The sequence below is a fragment of the Lates calcarifer genome, linkage group LG15 (genome assembly GCF_001640805.2).
Source record: "Lates calcarifer isolate ASB-BC8 linkage group LG15, TLL_Latcal_v3, whole genome shotgun sequence".
NCBI classification, from domain to species: Eukaryota; Metazoa; Chordata; class Actinopteri; family Centropomidae; genus Lates; species Lates calcarifer.
The window spans coordinates 20,392,519-20,415,134 of record NC_066847.1 but is presented as its reverse complement, the minus strand read 5'-3'; the positions used below and the strand labels follow the sequence as shown (position 1 = coordinate 20,415,134).

General features: G+C 40.3%; 1 protein-coding gene across 9 annotated transcripts in view; it reads left to right on the top strand.

Annotated features, from left to right (window-relative positions):
- LOC108892381 (protein tyrosine phosphatase receptor type D) overlaps positions 1 to 22,616 on the top strand; it is a 344,319-nt gene that overhangs the window by 119,329 nt on the left and 202,374 nt on the right. For all 9 annotated transcript variants that reach the window (XM_051076295.1, XM_051076293.1, XM_051076297.1 and 6 more), the window contains exons 5-6: positions 13,315 to 13,387; positions 16,891 to 17,001. The gene's annotated coding sequence lies outside the window, so the exon portion shown is untranslated. The remainder of the gene's footprint in view (positions 1 to 13,314; positions 13,388 to 16,890; positions 17,002 to 22,616) is intronic.

Sequence of the window (22,616 nt, the reverse complement as noted above, 5' to 3'; positions counted from 1 at the left end):
CTTGTACCAGGTTAATGTTTATTCTGCACAGGCCTTGGAGACAGTTTCTGAATGGCGGTCTGTGCACCTTGTAACATGGTGCATTTGTTGAGAGGATGTACAATTTACTGTGTTAATGACTGCAAATACCTATTTTGGACACTTTTTCTCTCACAATTGCATTTGCAATTTGTGAGCTCACTATGTGGTGTTGTGTTACACAGCTAGTTGTCTTTCATGGCTTTGAACATTTCTGAAAAAGAGTTGAAGGTGATAGTCAGACCTCTCTTCATGCTGACAGGCTGATAATGGGGATTTAATTTAACATATCTTACTTTTGTGTAAGCAGCCGCAAAATGTATTTGATTATCTTCATATTAAACTCTGCTTTGTGTCTCATAGAGGCATCCTTGACCAAGACAGTCAATATCTCAGCTGAGCTATTATAACTTTTATTTCTGCATTATTGCTATAGTTGTAACATTTATTATTATACAGGACTAACTAAGAGAGAATTAATTGAGGATTTACTGCCTGTAACCTAAGGTATGAACTTATCAGTGTGTCTAATGAACAACAGAGGAATTGACCTAAGTTGCAGTTTTTGATACTTCATAGAAAGAAGTAGGCCTCTTCTCTTTACATTTCCTCAAACCCAGTCACTGTGCCAGAGTCGGTTATGGCCATACCTGTCATTTTGCTCATGAATAGTGACACTATAAATCAGCAATTACAACTGTCAGTAATCAGAACAGAAATTATGTTTGTCACAAGCTCTCTAAATACAGAGGTTTTTAGAGAAGCATGGAGTTCAAGGGTGGCATTTAGCAGTAAGCCTCTACTGGGCAGAGATAATGCAGTACATTATTATACATTTTTCCATAAGGTTTCAGGTATACTTGACTGATGAGAAGCTCACATTGAATATAATGGGACTAAACAATTTTCCTGTATGTATAATTTCCATATATCTTTTTTTTCTCCATATCCTGTCACTTTCTCTGTATCTGCTCTGCATCGTTACTACAATTCTTTGCAGACATGTCCGCTTGACAAAGTAGGACCTATTCTGTGACTTCTGCATCTGCTAAAATCTACAGTATAGCTCAGATTACAAATGAATGGACTTACAACCTGCACTTTGGAGTTTTATAGTTCATCCAGACTTAATGTTTGGCCCTTTTCCTTTTAGTTGTTTCCCAGCTGTTGTGCCATTTTAAGTCCATTTTAGTCTGTTCAATCCATATTTGGTAAAAGGTGCTAAGTTGTAGGGTATAAGTTTTTGCTATTGCTACATTGCCAGTAGCTTTTTACTTACCAAGAGCTTCAGCCATTGTTGCATTTAGAAGACTTAGAATACACACTCTGGGCATTGCTACTTCTTCATCCTGGACTGAGGGCAGACTGGACACTACTCACTATCACAAAGTGGTATTACAAGACAGGACGGGAGAAGAGAAGTGAACACAATAGTAAAACAAGAGTTAATATTAGTGCTGCTTTCCACCACTGGAGACAGTTCCTGGCGAGTAAAGATGAAATTTAATGCTGAACTTGCAATGTTTCTCAAGACTGCTAAGTAAACAGTTGTTGATGCTAATGTTGGCTATGGCTATGTAGCAAAAGCAAAAACTTTCATATAGCACCTTTAATACTGTGGCATTTAAATTATCCAAGGGAAGACTTTCACATTTTAGTGCATAAAATACTGCAGAAAAATACTTTTTGGGATTTAACGATTGAACACTTAAAAGGATGTACATTTTAAAGGAACATTTTGACATGCTGGGAAAGATGTTAATTCACTGTTAGATGGGAAGATTGATAAATCTCATGTCTGCATTAACTTTTAATTAGCAATTCACAACTGGAAGCAGGGGGAAACAGCTACTTGGGTTTCTCTTAAGTTCAAAAATACACATACCAGCATGTTAGTAAAATGTTGTATTGGGCTGATTTAATCCATACACAAGCCAAAATGTAAAAGCAAAAACACTTACTTTACAACTTTGGACAGAGCCAGCTTCACTGTCTCCCCCTATGTATTCTAAACTAGGCTAATCTCTAGACTCATATTTAATGCAGAGACATGAGAGAGGTATAGATCTTCTTATCTAACTCTTGGAAAGAGAAAGCGTAAGTGTTGAAATATTCCGTTAACGTGGTTTCAACTACAGACTTGACTTAAAGTCCCCGATGACTCTTGTTTTAACACTCCAGCTATCTCAGAACACACAGGTCTGTCTTTAACAGCAAATTCTTCTTTCCTTGACAATGTGGGAAATGCATGTTCTTCACCACAAAAAGGCCACTTAGTTTGATTATGTTTGGTTTGTTAGAGGACAATTGCCTCCAGGAAGGAAATCTAATGTATTATACAACTGTCTGTTCTGGTTTATCTCTTTCCCGTATCTTCCCTGCACCTATTGTTCTTCCAATGTGAAGTAAATACCACATATACTCCAACCTGCCCAAGACTTGATATCTCTACCACTGCCAATCTGGCCTTGGTTTTTCTGGCTCTAAGTACATCCTTGTTATCTCTGGCCTGATTTCTTTTCATAAAATATAATGTAAAATATATGCAGGGGCAGTTTTGCAGGCAATTTCCACCACAGGTGCAAAACATTGCAGTAAAATATTCGCTTCCTCTTATACCACATGCTGAATCACCCCACCACTCCCCCTATAACAGCACCTGGGAAAAATCTTGACCAGACACAACACACATACATACACATGCCTCTTGACTAAAAAAAACACAGCAGCACAATCAGCAAAGCCATTTTTAATGAGCCTCTACCGCTCTCCATCTATCAGAATGGAATTAGGACGGCACTCAGCGACTGAGGGGAGGGAAGCTGGGAGAATGGGGGCACATGGCAGAAGGAAAAAAGTCTTCATTAAGGACAGTGAAGTGGAAGTAGGAGGAAAAAAAGAGGGAGAAGAAAAAGAGGAAGAGAGACTTAAGTGATCTAGAAATGCTTCTCTCCTCCTCTCTCTACCACCTAATCAGGGAGACAAAGTTATGCCGGTCAGAGCGTTTGTTATTCCAGCTAATCCCTCATCACGGTATTTCATCAGGTTTGGCATTTGGCTATCTGCATTAATTAGATGTTCGAATGGACACCGCGTTAATAACTGACGCAAGGCAGATAATGAGAAATCGTCTGCACGGCCGTATCCTCTCACCATCACACTTCCTTTGTCAGTGCTGATACCTCTGTGCTTGAAACACTGTGTCGTGTTTACCTGCGCCGGATTTCATTTATTGATGATTCAGGCTGTTTTTAGTGCCAGTGGCGATAATGTACTGTCTGCACTTTGGGAGATAAGTGTATTCTGGCGCGATAGTTTGGACTTGTTCAGAATGTCTCTCCTTCTGTCTCCTTCTCTATTTTTATCTCTGCTCTTCTTCCAAAAATTTTTCTTCAGCTCTCTCCCCTTCTTTTATCCCACATTTCTCCTCAGTCCACCCTCGCCATTCACTCTTTCTCTATCTCACCTGTCGTTCTCAATTTTTTTTTCAGAGCTTCCCACAGGAGAGTAAGAGCCCATATCTCTCTTTTGCACACTCTCCTCACTTTTAGACTGTCTCCTCCCTCGCCCACCTCCCCTCCCTCCCCCCTTCCCGCCTTCATCCATATCGACACCAGGTGAATAGCCTCCCTCTCCCTAATATTCATTCACACTGTTTCCCTTCTTCCTCTTGACTGCCTCTCCTTTTCTGGCTGTGTTTCTGTCTCGCTGTACCACTTTCAGGTTACAGTCCGCGCTTTAATATTCTGCCATCCATCCTCGTGCTGCCTCGCGACACTTTATCTCTCCTCCCCGCCTTCCTTCCCTTCCTCCCTCCTCCCAGTGACGTGACTTTCTCCTTAGTATTCTGTCAGTCACTGCCAAGCGTATGGCAGTGCGCCTCATGTCGTCACAGGTCTCAGATCGGCCGCAATCACGGACGGCATAATGTCCTTGTCCTTGACCTTACCATCTCCTCTAATGTGAATGCATGTTGTATCTCAAGTTAAAACAACCTCATGCGCTTTCTTACTTTCTCTGCTTCCTCATACTTTAAGTGATTTATTTTGCTGTCGTTTCTTTCCTCCATTGCTCTCATTCCCTCTTTCTCAGTCTGAGTTGCTCTCTTTAAAGCTTAATCCTTTATCAGACAAGGCATGTTGACTCAGAAAACATTCTTATTTACAGGAACAGCCTTGGGGAGTAGTTGCAGAGTGAGAAAGGGTCATACTCATTCACACTCTCACACCTGGGAGCTGCCCAGTGCTGGACTGTTTGCCACTGGGCAGCTTCATTGGAGTGGTCAGAGTGCCTTGCTAAAGGGCACTTGAATAAACTTGAAAGAGTTCTCAGGCCATGCGGAGATTCTGTCCATTTTCTGCTCATCTCTTCCACCCCTTCCTCCTATGTCCTTACCTCAAACAGCTCTTTTTCTTTTTCCTCCCTCTCTTTTGCCTTTACATTTATTTCTCCCTCCGCTTTTCCCATCTGTCCCTTGCTGACACACTCCTGATGTGTGACAGCGAGGATTCAGAATATGTCAGTACACCGTCTGGTCACTCTGAGGTTTTTCATTTGAACCTTCCTTCATGTGTGAAGGTTTCTCTCCCGTCTCCTTCCTCCTCTTCCGCCCTCCCCTCCCATTGTAAACAACTGATTACGCCTTTGAGTTATTCCATCAGCTTTTTTTCTAGCCTAATGATTCTTGTCATGGCGCGGAGCTGAAAATTGAAGCACTCACAGATCCCCGGTGTAACAGAGTCTTTATCTTTCAACTTTCAAATCCCAGAAGCTCCTTAAGTCCTCTCTTTGGAGAGTCAGCACCAAAACCCAAATCTCTCAGTCAATTTACCAGGCAGCCAAGTTGCCATTATTTTGTGCATACTGCCATGATCTTACTATCATTAAAATTTGTCCCTTACATAACCATCAAGGACACGGTGTGTCTCGCCGAGAAGGACAGAATACACCATGCGTGCATACACAAGCATGCACACAAATGCACTCATAGTCTATTTATTTATATGCTTTCATGTATGTATTTACTTTCCTCTCTCCATTTTGCAAGAAGCCACAATTCAAAAGGAATGAATGCTCAATAAGCTCAAGCCGTGTGTGAAATATTCAAATGGTGCCCTATTTACAAAAGGCTGGAGAGTTTCTCTCCTACTGCCGTCACATGTTTGTTATGTGATATAAAAAGAGAGGAAGCAGCAACTCCAGAGACCTCATCCACAGATATTATGCGCCAAGTGGAGTCTTTTTATAGCAAGTGTAAACACATTAGTTTTCTGCATTAAAATCTCCTCAAAATGTAGACAGTTGTCAAGGTTTGGACAAAGGATCTGCCATGTCTTCATTTACAAAAGGTGGAGGATGCTTCTGTGTGTGTACAGTATGTGTGTTTTGGGTTAAGGACGGGATGTTTGGGGAGTATGGTAGAAGCAGGTTTGTGTGTACTTATGCAAAATCCAGTGTGCTCCCACACCTGTGAGCAAAGGAGCGTGTGTGTGTGTGTGTTTTCGGCCGAGCTGCCAGACGGCTGCTATCATCTCGAGTCAGACGGGCAGGGAAGCTGGCGAGGCACGCCGATCGTTTGAAGTGCTATTCTCTCCCGGAAGTTCGATCCGCCCTGAGGAAATTTGTCATCTTGTTCCACCTCTCTGATTCCTCTATGGCCGGGGTGAAGGGAAGGGTATTTGTTCTAATTTGTTGTAGACATCTCAATACAGACACACTTGTGTGTAACAGACCGGTAAAGGTAACTAAGAAATTTGTTTGGCCTTGCTGTGAATCCTTTATCTGCTCTTTCTCTCTCTTGTTTAAGTGGGTCAAGCAGTTGTTCTAGTCCAATTCTTGACAGCACATACTTCATCCATCAATCCATCCCATGGCTATACACTGGATTGTTCTGCCTTTAGCCAAATCTTAGATTTTGTCACATTCTCTGTAAATCTGTCTATCACTCACGCTTGCTTTTTTTTTCCAGCAGACCCCTATTCTCTTACTTCTGAAGCCTGATATCTCTTTGCACCTCCCCCTCATCTTACACTCACTCATACACTCATTCTCCCCCCTCATTTCTCTCCCCACACCTATTTTCTCCCCCCTCTATCCAACCATATCCACCCAAGGCTGACAGTATAGTTTTGCTGGTGGGGGCTCTTGTCATTCCATCTAAATTGAATACCTATTCTTTCATTGGTTAATTAAAGCCACTCTCTCACATTATTAACATGACTCCTCTGAGATCCATCAAATCCCCTTGGCCAGTAAGCGAAAATGAGGCCGAAGGGGGAAGGATAGAAGGAGAGCGGAAGAAAGACATAGGAGGTGATGGAGAGAGAGAGAGGAAGAAGGTGAGAGAGAGCATATTGTGTAGAGACAGGGAGCCTCGAGAGTGATTCAGCCATTGTTACTCATCTCCTCCTTTTTGCAAGAGGGCTCATGTCATGAGTATTTTAAGTGCTCTCCATTCCGTTGTTCTCCTTTAATCCTGTTAGATAACTCTCTTCCTCCCTCCTCCTTCTGCGTCTTTCTTTCTATTTCTCTCCTTTCCTCCTCCGCTCCCTGCTGCCCACTCAGCAAACGGTGAGTCTTATGCTCTCATGCCACAAGAAAGGCTAGAGTGTGCCTAAACAAGGTAGGAAAAGGGAAAAAAAATGGGAGAGGAAGCAAGTAGCTGAGAGAGAGAGAGAAGATGACAAAGATGTGGTGGCACTGGTAGGTGCTGGAGAAATCTGCTTGCCGGTGCGGGCTCATTTGTTATGAGGAGGGATGAGTGTGGATGAGAGCCAAGACAGTGGCGAGTGAGTTGTGAAGTGGCGCCTAGCACACTGCTTGTATCTAGACACACATAAAAAAAACCCAAAAAACAAAACAGGATGGAGTTTGGGTTGATTTGAAATGCATGTGACACAGGAGGTGTTGTAAAATCCAAATTTCAATATCTGAATAAGCTTCCAAACAGAGCAACGTGTGACTGTGTGTTAATACTTTGTATTTTAGTCTGTATTCTGTCAGTTGTCCAAATAAACTTACACTCATGGCTTATCCGCATGCACACAAACACACAACTTAGAGAAAGAATGAGTGTTCTGGCATAAAAGTGCATTTTGTAACCTCAGAGTCTCCTTTCTCCATTCTCTGCTTTTTATAGCGTCTGATGATAAGAGGTTGACTCACACTGCATTCACACTTGTATGCCAAACAATACGTGATGCAATGTTTCAGACCTGCCTTGTAACAGCTATGCAAAACCAGCAACACTCCATCAACCTCACTGGAGCCGCTCCTACTTCACAAGAAAATACATTTCCCACAAGCTCCCATCCCCAGCCCATCATTTACATGAAGACAATTACAAATGAGGGAGTTGTAGAGCAGGAGCCTGGCACTGTAGTTCCTTTGCCAAGCCACTTAGCGCAGGTGAGGTGTGGCGGCCACCGTTCTGCAGCTCCTTACATGGGAAAAATGGGTCACAAGAGCGGAGGGAGTATTTGCTAGACCAATAGCACAGACTAGTGGTGAAGGGTTAGAATTGCGTGAAAGCATTCATGGAATGTCTCAGGTCTGTTTGAGGGATATTCAGTCAAATCCAACAACCCTCATTTCAGCCATCACTGAAAGTAGATAATCCCCTTTGATGCATTGGTCATTGAATTTACGCAGCACCATCGTTACCACTTACTTGAACAAGCACAACCTTCTCATTCACCCTCCGACCACCTGATTTACTTAGAGATTCCACTCTTCCTTTCACTGCCAAAGAAATTAATTCAACACAAAGAGGAGGTAGGAGGGGCAGGCACTTGTGCCGAGAAGAATTTGCATGACCCAAAAATGCCCTGCCTCTCTTCCGACTTCATAAATCAAAGGGATAGGGAGAATCCCCCGACGCCTCTATTCTTTGTCCTCAAAGGTGATAAATTGATCCCTGGTTGGCTAATAAGCAGAGGCACAGGGCAGCCTAAACTTCCTAAAGATTTATGCGGAGACAAGTGGATTTATAGGAGAAGAAAAGTGAGCGATCTGGAGAACAAAATCTATTTACTTTATTCATCCTCCCAGTACTCATGAGATTTGAGATGGGAACTCCTTAGGGGAACCCGGGGGAGTGAGCATCAAAGAAGTAATGCATCAGGACAATAGAAATAGAATATCTGTCATGGAGGCAATGAATGTGATGGAATTACCTGGTTTTGATTGATGAACATGTGTTTCCAATTACAAAGAATCTCAATCCATGTGACTATGCCCACTGTCTTTGGATGGGTCACAGTGGAATACAGTTTTAAGTAGATTTTGTTGCCTGACTTTGCCCCCCTCCTTTCATTAAATCTGATCTAAAAACACAACCAATCACTGAAAATCAATATGACGGACACTTAAGCATTCTTAGGTTTGTCAGCAGTCTCACAGAATGAAGGCAAGCATGTGGAAGGCAATCTAACAGCTTGCAGCCTTTGCCAGACATAAGAGAAACCTTTTAAGGCAACTCAACCAGTCATCTTAATGACGTGAGGTGATACGGTGACAGGAAAAGCGGTCTTTTAAGATGATCAATGCTATCATCTTCTCCAAAGCTGACTGGAAAAGGGGGACAGAATATAGTGGCATAGAGTTTCCTAAGAGTGCCAAAGGCAGATGATGCTATGCTCCTTTCTTTTCTCTTCCTCCCTCCTTCTCTTTATCTAATTCTCCTACTTCAGCCTTAATGTGTTTTTCCTCTTCCTGTCCTTCCTTGCTGCATCTTCCTGTTCCATGCTCAGTTTCATCATCTCATCTGATCTCTCACCCTTTACCCTCTTCATCCTTCATCACCTAGCCCCCTTTTCTTCTAACTGTACATCCTTCTGCTTTCCGTCTGCCACACACTGTCTCTCACACTCCCCCTCTTTGCACTGACAGCATGCTTAGCCTGTTGTGTTGATGAGATATTTGAACGATTAACATTATGCATGCTGAGCAGATTATGATAGCCTTTGGGGAGGAACAGTTTCAGCATGATGGAAAGTTTTCAGCGTGGTAGAAAACTCTGCTGATAAAAGGGCTTTGATTGCAGACAAGAGAAAGGTACCGAACAAAGATGAAGTCTGTACTCACTTATTCTTCACCACCACGGCAGCAGCCTTCCATATTCTTCATTCTAGGAGAAAAATGGACAAGAAAATTCAGTTTGCTTCAAAACTGTCAATATCACTTGAATGCAGAGGGTAATAAAATAGCAGTAAAGGGAGGAGGAGCATCAATGGTCAGTTTTAGCAATAAAACAGTAACACATGCTTTTTCATGGCAAATGTGCACACAACTCATGAATAAAAGTTGCTGCTTCTTAAAGTGAAGTGATTTATGAGGAGACTTTTGTATCTGTATCTTTGAGTTTGGATGAGAACATTTCTCACTGAGACAGCTCACATGGCAAATGTGATGTCCCGTCAACATCAGCTTGACTATTGCAAACCTATGCAAATGTGTCTAAAATATCAAACTTCCTCCTACCCAAAGCGTATCCTTTTTTGGGGTGCATGACGCCAATTCTAAATAGACATATGATGTACCATATAACTAATTCCATCTACGTCTGACAGTGACGCTACCCTGTGCCACTGAGGCAGCTGTGGGTACAGAGAGAGAGGGAAGCGAAAGGCAGATCACTTCCCAAATGCTCATTTTTAGCTGGCTTGTTTGGGCACAGCGCACCAGAGCTGACGAGCTGAGCACAGAGTTTTTGACACAATGGTGTCAAACTCAGGACTGTGATGTTCGGCTCGCACAAGTGAATAGCATCGCACCTGCTGGCAACATGCAGACACCGACACAAACAGACTGTTATCAAGTCTCTGTGTGCAATTAGTGTGTTTGGGAGTGCTGCGAATCTTAATGACGCATTTGCCTTATATTGTTTCATTAAAGAGGCTTTCGGGGAGATGGCATATGGAATCCTCTGGGACTGCTGAAACAATTTGGAAATGGCAGGGCTATGTAGCTCCAGTTTTAGAAAGATAGTGTTTAATTTTTGATAAATTATATCACTTCATTTACTTGTAACCAGAACTAGATAGTAATGCTTGTGACAAGTAGTGAAGTTAAGTCTGTCCGCTGATCTATATTTAGCACTTGCGTAATTTGAGACTTGTTGTAAGAGACAGTCTTAGGAGCTTATTTTTTTCACCTCTTTGCTTCCATTCTTATAAATGATCTAACAGATGTAGGCCTCACTGTTTTCTATGCCCTGCTGCATCAGCACTGTCATGAAGTTTCATCCTCCTTTTTAATGTTTCAAGCTGTTTAAAATATGTAGCAAAGCTGACACATATACAAACTTCAATTAAGCAATGTGTGGTAAAGCATTTCTGATGAAAATATTTATATAATGTCTACACATATGCACTATGAAAAATGTTTCTAGTAGTGCCAAACCTACATCCAATTATATCCTCACTTTACATTTTCCATCAGCTCTACAGAACATTTTAGGGTTTTTCAGCTCACTGTTTTGATTTTGTGGCCCTGCAACTTTACTGTTTTGGCTCACTGTCACTGCTCTCATCAATCTAGTTTCTAGTCACAGCAGGAGATGGCAGCTGTTTTCAGAGAAAATGCTTGGATGAGCCCACTGCATATTATGTGCTGAGCACCAAACTGCAGACAGACAAAGTTAACAGCTAGCTGCTGAACACAGAGTGGAGTATTCAGTAGCTAAATCAAAACAGAACCAATATAACTGTGAATATTGGACTTACATTTGCTTGGTGGGCAGAAACATAACTCTGAATGAATGTTATGTTGTGTCTATTGGATTTGTTGAATTCTCAACTATTTTCTAACCACTTAGCCATATTGATTTTATTAAGGTGATAATGATTACACCTTGTGTAATGGCAAACATAAAAAATGTTGTTAATGCAGGTTTAAATTTACCTGTAGCACCTCTTAATGAAATGTTTCATTGATTTTTGTGATTTTGTCATAAAGAATTTTGGGTCAGTATAATGACTGTTAATCATGCAATATTTACATCATTGTTATTCAAGTTAGGTTAAGGTTAAGACATGAAAAGAACCACTGAGGTGCTACCTCAACTTGTATTTACAGCAGCACTGAGTATACAGTAGTGGGCTGTATTGTAGTTGACACTTCTAAAGTACCAAACTGCCACTTTTTGTCACAGGCTTGAAGTTGGTTTTACAGTGGTCTTGCAATAAACACTGGACTATCCCTCCATTACTATAGTCCATTTCCTGTGCTGTTTGTAAAAAAGCCCAGTGGCGCCATAATTCTTATGCTTTGTCAGCAGCAAAGTGTGTAGTAAATTACCAGTCATTTATGACTGGGTGTGATCTTCACAGCATTCAATCACAGTACTGAGAAAATAAACAAATAAGGATTAGACTTTTTCTAACTGCTCCCACTTGACTGCCGTTTTAGAAGTCGTGTATGGATAAGTAATATCTTCACCTCCACCTCAACATTCTGCTGGTTTTATGAGTCGAGCTGGTGTCTCTGTTGGTTACTGTTCAGGGGAAGGTCATAAACGGGCGATTTATGTCTGAAGCACAGCCAGGAATGCTGATGCTACTGTCAGAGAGCAGAGATACTGTCTGGTTTGACTCCCATTTAATGGAAACTGTAAAGTCCACAGCAGCATGTCCTAACTCATGCACTTTACAGTATGTGCTCACACAGAGAAGGAGTTAACATAACTGGCAGACAGAAGATATATCAAATGGCATAATAAGATAGATGGAAGATGAATTGTGACACTAAAAGCAGGTTTCACTCTTTCAGCTACTTACATCACTTTTCAAGTCTAATTTGAGGTCTAAGTGCACCAAGCATGCCGCCAGCTCTAAAGTCAACTGCCATAGTGAGAAATAAGAACACTTCATTAGTGCTCAGTCTTCCAGTGGTGTCTGCACTTCTAAAAAAATATTATTCAATACAAACACATGACTTGCAACACAATCTCACAATGTGATAAGTACAACACAGTTCATTAACACAACACCAGCTAATATGATGCTACATCGATTACTGCACCACCTACTTTTTTCCCAGCAGTTATCTGGACTTCTAAGCAACCATTGTTAAGTTATGGGCGTTTTAATTGCTATAGACAGGGTTCCATTAGCATAGCTTCTTGGGTGGCCATGGCCATGTTTCTCTAAATCATTAAGCTAATTATACAAGCTAATTAATCAGTATGCTTGGAATGGGCTGCATGAGCAGACGCTGCTCTTTGTTGGCTTGCATAATGAAAGGAGTCCATTTTTAGATGGGGAAAATGAAGAAGGGGTTGGGAGAGAGAAACTTTGATCTTGAAAGTAAACATATGATTTTTGCATATCAAGTGCTTCAGCAAAGTAGAAAAAAATGTGAAGGAGGATTAGAGATGCAAAAAGTCAAGCTAGATTCACATTTGTAGTACTTTGAAGATGCAGAATATTGCATGAGGACAGTAAATAGGAGAGGTAGTGTGTGCCATGGTGTCCAACATCCAATTATCAGTGTCATTGTCATGCAAGACAAACACAGGCAGGGATCTGTCAATCACCGGTGCCGCTGTGACGTTTGAGGACAGTCAGACACTTTCAAGCATGTGCTCTACTGCGGTTACTGAGACTAGCTTGGTCTGAGGAATCTGTGAAGAAAACATGGACCGTTAATACTGATGTGTATGCATGTATGTCAAAGCCTGTCTGTGTGTTTTCAAAAATATGGAGGGCCTCTGTGCTCCCTGGGCATCATTTAGGGTCCCTTGCCACCCTATTATTTTCCCGTCATCAATATGAACCCAGCGCCTGACAAAATCAATTAAGGTTCCATGTATGTGCACTGTATGGTTATCACAGGGCGTGTATGTGTGTGCTTGTACACCAGCCGCATATTCATGCTTTCTTGCACACAAGTAAGGGTGTATGAGAGAGAGTCACTGTCAGAAATTATTACTTACAAGCAGACATAACCAAACATCCTGCTATCCTGTCTTCAGTATGTGGTGGAGACACTGTCAGCATTCATGCAGGAGTCTATTTTTAGCAGTTCTCATTATGCACAATGGAAAATCACCTCCACAAAGTACATGAAGCATGTTTGCAAACCTAATGGGACTACTGCATGCTGATAGCACTGCAACGCATAGAAGCTACAGTGTATGTTCATTTACGCTTGTGTCTGTACATGTCAGTATGTGATTATGTACGCAAACTTTACGTTGATCTACAGTACAGTGATCTAAGTGTTTAGTAGTGAATGGACAATGGTACAATAGACTAAGCATGACACATCCTGACCTATGTATTTCTTTCCCTCCAGGGAGATTCTGAGGAGTTCTCTTCTTTCATCACTCTGGTCCGAGGCAGCAATCGCAATAGATTATTCCAAAAGGGTAAGATAAACATTTTCTAATCCAGACAAAAAACCTTCCTTTAAATTGATTTATTTAATAGAGCAATTCATCTATGACAATCACCTGTGACCAAAATTCTGTTTTCAGTGTTCAAATGTCAGTGCCCCCTAGTAACGTCAACAAGATAATAATGTCAGCCCATAGAAATCAAACCAAGGGTCACAGAAGGAAATGTTGTTAGTATAGATGAACGTATGGAAAGAATACATGTCTGCACATGATCTATTGTTCAGTCACAGGAAATTGGTTTCTGGACTATCTGGCGTTCATTATTTGATATGAAATAAGACTTCAGCACAGCAAACACGTTAAGTTTGATTTCCTTTTTCATCCAGGCTGGAAGTTCCACAAATAGCAGAGCTGTAAATGTCTTTTTCATTAGCTGTGTGTGACTGTGTGCTGTAGTGACATTTCAAAAATGTGATTGGCATTTTTTTCAGACACTTACAGATCAGTGCTTGTGATGCTGTTGTTTGGGTACCATATTGGACTTATGCTTATTGCTTAAAAGATATCTGGTATTGCTGTGTGTAGCATAATGGCACACATAAAGCATGCTAATGGTGCCCTCTGGAGTGCAAGAATCTCTACTGCTACTGCTGCCGCTGCTCTGCTGTTTTTAGAGGAGATCTACTTTCACATTAGGACTGTGTAGATGACACACAGAATCACAGTTCGCACAGCATTTAGATAGAAGACTGACAGGTGCTTTTAGCACATTGTGAGGCTTGAATACACATCCATATACACAGGCACTACAACAAGAAGCTTCCTGAGAAGCCTGCAATCTGCACTAAGCTAGTTACAGTAGACCTAAATATAATCACTCTGAATCTCTGGAATCAGTTGCTAGAATATAATAATACCATTTGCATTCTACTGCATCATCACTTAATGTAAAATGCTGCACATGCAACATGTTCACATTACCACAAATGCCCAACTGTACTGCAATAGGTCAACATGACATAAATAAAACAAATTACTTAGAGTGCTAACTAATCATTATCCTCATCATAATCTCCTAGTCCGGATAATTAAAAGCACAGTTCATGTTCTTTGGAACCAGAGTGTAGTTCCCCTCTATCACAGTGCTGTTTTTTCAGATCAATGAGTAGTGCTGTGGTTTCCCCCAGAGGACTTGTGGGTGCAGCTGTAATTGGAGCACTTGTGTTGCTGTTCCCTGGGCAGAGGCCAGTGTACACCAGAACATTCCGCTACATGTCCATAGGATTTCCAATGAACTTATCAAATGCACCTGCGAGGAAAAGTTTTGCAGTGTGCTATTTTGAGATCAAATTACAGCAGGGTTGTTCTAACCCAGAGTCTTGTTACTGGGACATGGCCCTCGCTTTTACTTCATATTCTTACAAGCAGCCTCAGATATATTCCCAAGTGTGCTAAATAAGTGAGAGTATATGCCAGGAGGCAATGATGCTTTTCACTCAGAGCATTTCACACACATGATGCCCTCTGTCCCCTTGTGGTAATTACTGTAAAAATTTGCAAAAATTTGTTGGAAGCTCAGGTGGCAAAGTGATTTAACTTAAAGACGACAGCGACAAATGTAGCTTCAGTGGAAAGGCAAGAACAGTTAAGTACAGGCAAGTGAGTTAGACTAACTTTGTGCCTGAAGTATTGTAAATGACAGCGGCAAAATTGTCACCACCGCATAGTCTGTTGGAGGCCATTTGAATGTCCTGTTCAAGAACCATTAAGGCATTAAATTTAAATTGAATCTGCTATTTCTTCTCAGAGAGAGAGCCTTAAAGACACTTGTTAAATGACGTTGGAGTGCATTTTACCAAGAACGGCAGGTACATAGGTGCCCTACACCTGTCAGATGGAGTTGTGTTATATAAAGGAGAATTCACAGCAGTAGCAGGTGACCTGGTTTAGAATAGCAATGAGTCCAGCAGCCAAAAAACTTTCAAAAGTCTACTTCCCAAAACTGCTTACAGTAAATGAGAAGTGACCTGTTAATAGTGAAAAATGCTGTCTTTTTATAGAAAAGACCAGCTATAATTGGGGGAAAGATTCATTGCCACAAATCACAGTACATGTCTTAAAAGATGGCTCTTAATTTTAAGGTGGTATTGTATACTTTTAATCAACCCTAAGGGATTAATTTCCTTTTAATGTCTGTTCTGTCCTCAGGTTAAGGGACAGATCTTCCTTTGGTGTACATAAGGGGTAAACTAATGTTCAGTGATATTACAGTGGTCATCCATGGTGTTAAAACTAGGCCTTCCACCTCCATGTGGGATGACCTAACTGACTACTAGTCCATCCTACCTTGAAGGGGCAGAGTATTTGATATGATCATGCTTGCGTACTCATTAATTTTGATATGTTGTGTTATGGCAAGCAAAAATTGTGTGTGTGCGTCTAAGCATGTTTTGTGGACCCCGCCCCGTCTGTGATGATTTATTATAGCGCTTGGAGGGACTTGTACTTTCATGAGGTCACATGAGTAACATGGCAGTCAGGCATAGCACACTGCTCTCTTTGGCCCTTCTGGCAATAGGGAGGCTTGCCAAAACAGCTAGAGCAGACTCCAGTTTGCACACATTCAGGCCCACAGCTAAGTATATAGTCACTGTACATATACATGTGCACACATGCACACACACAAAATCAAATACTGTAATCCAGGCTTAATATGCTTGCTTGCATGCTTTATCACCTGCACAGGAGGCAAACGTTATGCAAATGCACATAAGCTATTCCAAAGGCACGTCAGATTTAGGCCTGTCTTTAATACGTCTTATGAGAGGTTAATTCTATGCAAATACATGAGTTGAAAATGGCAAAGGATGTTTTTCTAATAACACTAAAGGGATGCCTCTGAGATGCAAAGTGGAGTCTTTTAGATTGACCTTAGATGATTATTTTGAGCTGGGGTTTCACTGCAACATTTTATTTTATGTTTTATTTTCTGGAGTGAGGTTGAAGTGTGCAAATGATGAGCTACCGTGCATATTACAGTTTTGGTCTTCCTATTCTCATTCTCATGTGTCTTTTGTCATACGCAACATCAAAAGAGGGTAAAAAAAAACCTGCAAGGTGGTTGCGTGAGAAGCACAATAAACCAATACTATAAGAAAGAAAAGAAAAACATATCAAATCTGACATATTTGTTTGTGTTTTCTCCCATTAGTATCCTTTGGTGTGCTCTCTGCCACAGGAAATAACTGAGAGTATTGTTGAAAGCAGTCCATGAAAAACATGCTAATATTAGAAATACATTTCATCCAGATTTCTTTTGCCTTCAAATGACAGATTAAGCCTCTCAGGCGAACAGTGTATTGACATTAGTTGATTTTGATGCTGTTATCAACTGAATAGTAGAAACGTGGCTGTATTTCGGTCTTTTTGTTATTCTTAACCTATGTATTTTTTAAACCAAGCTTTGTGTCACATTTTCTATTCACTTGTGTGAGGTGAAAACCTCATCTAGCTGACTTTTTCTCATCTCCTAGGTGGGGGCAAAGGGGGCATTCATTTCAGTGCTGTGTCGGCGAGGTAAAACTGCAGCATCGGGCAGCATGTTGGCACCTGCATGAACCCCAAAAGAGGCGCCTCATTTCTTGGTGAGTGGGACAAGTATTCTTTCAAATTCAAAAAGCCGCGCAATCCACAGAGCAGCTGTTTTCCCCAGACAAGGTTCTCTGTATTAAACTTAACATTTGCAGTAGCTAATTTAGTTATGGCTTTATCTTAATAATTCTTGAGAAAAAAAGCTTAATTGCAAAATAAGCTGCAGCATTTTTCTCTTCACTTTAAGCTTTTAATATGAGAAAAGCTGCTTTCCGAATAAATTGGAACAGTATTTTCATTGAAAACCAAAGAATATTGTAGCAGAGCCTTTTTAAACCAAAGCAAAGCCTTTGTTTTTTAATTGAGTTGTGGCTTTTTATTTTGTTAATGTTGTGAACAGAACAAAATTGTCATTTTATGCATGACATAAGAATTTCTTACCTGAAAAATTATTTCGAGATTTTCTAGAATCGTTTTATCGTTTATCACATTTTGGCACCACTATGACACTATGGCACCATCATTAACAAGACCATTTGGTTTATAGTAAAAAGTGGATTAATAATACTCTCAGAACTTAAAAATAATAGATAATTTTACAATCATAACATAAAGATACTACAAAATGTAATAGTGTCTCACTGAGGTAATTTCTGTTGTACTTAAAGATTATGGGACTCTTTGGAACAAACAGCTAATTATGGTATTCAATGAGTGAGACTTCATTGTTGGCTGGGATTCACAGACAAAACTTATTTAATATTGATAAGGAAAGTTTAATTAAATATTAAAAACAGTATATTAAAGTTATATTAATCAAGGTTTTAGTGCTTTATGATTATTCAACATAATGTGTTCATAGTATTGTAGTGTTATAGATTTGCTCTTCATTAAATGACTTGCATCTTTGAGAGAGCACTATCATTAGCAATAATGTGATGAATCAAAAAAAGATTATTTTTCTTCTTGTGTCCCTTAACACCCATTCACTTTAGAAAATATTTTTCAACCATATTTTGAAGCATTTACATATGTGAGGTCTCTCTTGGGAAGGGGAAAATATATTAGTGATGAGACACCAACAAAGATGATGGGGAAAAGCGAAAAGGAAACAAAGACAAAGAAAGACCTAATCAAGAACAAACAAAAAACAGATGAACTCCACAGAGAGTTGAGACTGGATTAGATGGTGTACTTCCAATAGCAGCCACATACAGTGCATCATTCTAAGTGGACAGAATATGATCATGGGACAAATTCAAAGAATTGTTTCCCAGATTTAAATAAGGTCTGAAATACTAAAACCTGTTCTCAGAAGAGAAAATCCCCATGATGTAGCTGGAGAAAATACATTCAGTGGGGTATAAATATTGCAGGGTGAGTACATGGAAGGCTTTTTGGCCGATGAATTATTACGAAGTCCAGTGGCTTTACGCCAGTTTCAGAGTACATCTCGCTCAGCTTCACTCTGCAATAAGCTGTGGCTGGGGAATTGTGGTTGTAGGCATGCCACAAATAACTACCAACGATACCAGGAATCCATCACACTCATCCCACATGTTGTGTGCTTACACTTGAGCACATCCGACAACAGTCAGTTAGCAAAAAAAAAAAAAAAACACACACACACACACACACACACACACACAGGCACAGGGGTAAGAATTGCCTATGAGGCCTGAGTCAGGGCAAGAATGTCTGCCAAACATTTGTACTGTGTTATGTGCAGTCAAGAAGACTATACATGCTAAATTATAAATTGTATATTTTTTTAATGCTAATTTCCTCAATGCGCACATGCAGTACACTATACTTAGGCATTTTCTGTGTGTAGAAGTGTGCTATCAGAAGGCAGGACTGAGAGGGAAAATGTTTACCCAAATATTCACCTCTAGGTTGCTTTGATAGATGGTTTATCCCCCAACAGAGTACACCGTGCCAACTTCTTGTGCTCACTCTTAGAAGAGCAAATGTGGATGAATAATGATGAGTCTATTCACTCAGCATCAGTAGAACAAGGTTGTGAAATTAGTCCATCTTCTTCTTCTTTTTCCTGCTAAATCACTTTTCATTTGCGCAAGATAATCATGTAACTCAGTGAAGCATGAAGTTAATGGTTAATACATCTGATTGTACCAATACAATGAGAATAAAAGAAGATCAAAATAAGCATCTAAATGGGAAAAGACTTTTGCTCGGTGTGCTGCATTGTCGTACCAAGGAAATGTCGGGCAGGTTGGGTCTTTTGGTGATTAGCAAAAAAAGCATAATCCCCAGACTGCTGACATATTTCTTTTGAAAACCGCCTGTCTGAAAAAGACAGATATGCTCTGAAAAATGGATCAAATCCGTTTCATGTTAGATAGTAGCTTGTGGTTTCCCAGGGTGAATCTCTACTGATCCACAAACAGACAGGATTAGAGATTGAAGTACTGGCCATAGCAGTGTAGATCAGTAAAATACAAAAAAGGACAATATTAAATGATTAGTGCCAACTTATGATAACCTCCAAATTACTTACTTAAATGCAGTACAGTGTGGAACACTGTGTCTTTTGTGACTTTGAATCAGCAGGGTTGTTCAGAGGATGTGTTGTGGGCTCAAATTTAACGCCTTCCCTAATTTGCCGTAATAAAAGTGCTAATTCTTTAACATGACATTGCTATTGTGATTGTAAGGAAACAGGCATAGAAAATTCATTTTATTTCCTCTGCAAAGGAGGAATGATTTTGCACCAGAGCCGAACCCCTGTGTGTGCGTGTGTGTGTTTAATGAAATGCAGGGATTTGTCTCAAGGCACTATGGATGAGGTATTTAAGTCTGGTGCATATTTCATGACCGTTAACTGCACACCCGCTGCTCATTAGTCATGAGACAGGTAATGGTTCTAGTGGTCTTTTGAAATGCGATAGAAAAGCTCACTCTCCAACACACTGATACAAGTCCATGTGTATGCACTAATGAGCAAAAATAATATTGTTTATTGCTCACAGACATGATGAATTGCCATATTCGGTCTTCCATATCATAGTGCAAACATTTATGGCTAAAGCAACACTCAATTAAAGCCCCTGCATACTTTATCTGACTGCAACCCCCAAAAGGAGTGAAAGAGAAACCTTAATATAAATCTCTTTTAGTGTCAAACTTTTAGGGGAATGCTGTTTTAGCAGATTGTAACGTCAATGAAATTATCCTGGCTTCAAATTTAATCATCAGATTTATATTATTTGGCTGGTTTTCAGTCAGATGGTGGTGGTGTGCCAGCCTTCATCCAGCATGAAACAGCCACAAGATGGTGCTGTACATCCCCATTTGACCTCTAAGACATAAAGTGAATGACTCCATCTGAGGCAATGCGACTCACCTCATCACCTCATCATTAAAGTGATTAGCTTCCATTTGCTTCGATGTGCTCTCCTCATAGATGCATAGACACATGCAAAAACTAAATAAACAGTCAGTCTATCAATGCCCCTGGCTTAGTTTTACTCTAGTGAACTTTCTAACAGGTTGCAGTCATTTAAGTGACCGGACGTCATCTGAGAATACATGCACAGCTCTTTAGTTAGTATGCAGATTTTAAAAAATTATTATGATAAATCCACTGGTGAATTTCTTAACCATGTCCATGTACTCAAAGAGATAAATGTCTATTTTTTTTTCTCCAGAGCAAACAGAAATGTATAGCAAACACAAAGTAAATTAGCCGTTGCTTTCTGTCTATGAGGCTTTGGATGTATGAATAAAGCTATCATAATTATAATAAATCCCAGTCACTGAAGAAAAATACATGTATGCATATACTGTATGCAAGAGCAGCTATGATGAAAAAATAGTATGTATTGAAATAATAGCAAAATCCAGTAGATGGCAGTCTGTCAATACAGAATCTCTCCACCCACAGACTCTACACACCCACAGTTCTTCCAGTAGGTGTGCCTCTTGTCATCAGGAGAGGTCCCTTCTGTGCAATGTCTTCCCTACGCAGTATGACAGGCGAACGCAAAGTGACAGTGCAAATGAACTTTCATTGCTGCTGTAATGAAGTACACAAGCTACTTGGATGTGGGAATACAAAAAAAGAGGTATATGCATTAATGCTTGCTTGAGAAAGTCACCGCTCTCTTTCACACACAAACCTCTGCAGTGCTTTTCCCTCCTTCATTTTCTTCCCTTATATCTCTCGCGCTCCATCTCTTACACTTGTACAAAGCTAAATGGCGTCACCACCCACCCCTTGCACGCACACACACACATGCACGCACACACACCTCCTCGCCATCTGTCTGTGCAGCGGCCCGTGTCTCTGGCACTGGGAGCAGTTGGGAGCAAGAGAGTGAAAGAGAAAGTGTCTCTTGGCTCTGTAGTCCTGAATCCCACTTCCTCTCTTTTTTCTCCTGCTGTGCTGTTGTCTATCAAATGGTCTCACAACATCACGCTGTCCGCCCATGGGCTCTCCCTGCTATCGTAACACCTATTCCTGATGCCATTTGGAGAGAAATCAAATTCTTTCTTGCTGGAACCTTATGGGCAAAAAGAGATGGAGAATATGTGCTCTGTGTTTTCAGCGATTTCACTTCACAGTTATGAAAGCTAATTTCAGCTTAGTTCATTAACTATGGGGTACTTATTTCCTTGCAAATGGTAAAGCCTACAACTCCACAAGAGGAAAAATAAACATACTTGATTAGCTTACGTATTAAGCATTTCAAATTAATACCACAGATGGCAGAATTACACTCACCATTCCTTTAAAGGCAGAAATATAAAGTAAAAGAAACCGGGAGGGATAGAGTCAATTCATATGCACTGTGATTGCAAATAGAATCTGCACATTATGGATATTATTTGATGACATTACCCCCTGAAGTTGTACAGAAGCAGAGTGAATTTCTCTGCATGCTTCTTGATTATATTTGACGGCATGAACTTATTGTATGTGCAAAATAAAATACACAAGAACCCAGGAATCACAGTATTTACACGCAGCAGAATGAGTAAAATCCACAGGAATATAGGTGTTTCCTGTCATCAAGACTCTCTCTCCCACTGTACAAAATTTCCTTCCCTTTTCAGTGAATTTTCATAACCATGCTGCTCCACAAAGAGCTTTGTAGGCAGCTTAAGTAATTTGAAGGGAAAAAAATGCTTTCCCTCTCTCCCAGTCTCCTCCAGTTAGACAGCAAGCAAAAGTGCCTTCATAACGGTGCCACATTCAACTGGAGTGATAAGAAATGGCAGCTATCAGCAGGCGGGTTGGAAGCCGCATATAACAGTTATTGTGTGTGTATATATAAAAATTGATTTATGTGGCCTATCACTTAGCAGGGGCAATATGTGGATGAATATGGGCCAATATAGTATTATAGAATGAATGAGAGGGTTAAGAAAAGGGCTGGGTGCTGCCTCAAGGTGAAGACAGTCCAAAGATGTATAATATGACAAATTATTACTCCATGAAAGACATTACATTTTAATATCTAAAGCAATGTGAGACTGTCTAACCACTACATATACAGAAGGAATAAAATTAGTTTTATTTTTATCTAATTAGCTTTTGTGAACTTTGTATATTATTTTTCATTTTAAAATAAATATAAAGGTACTTTTTATTTGAAAAAATACTCTTATAATATTACAAATATACTGATTCTGATATGACAGG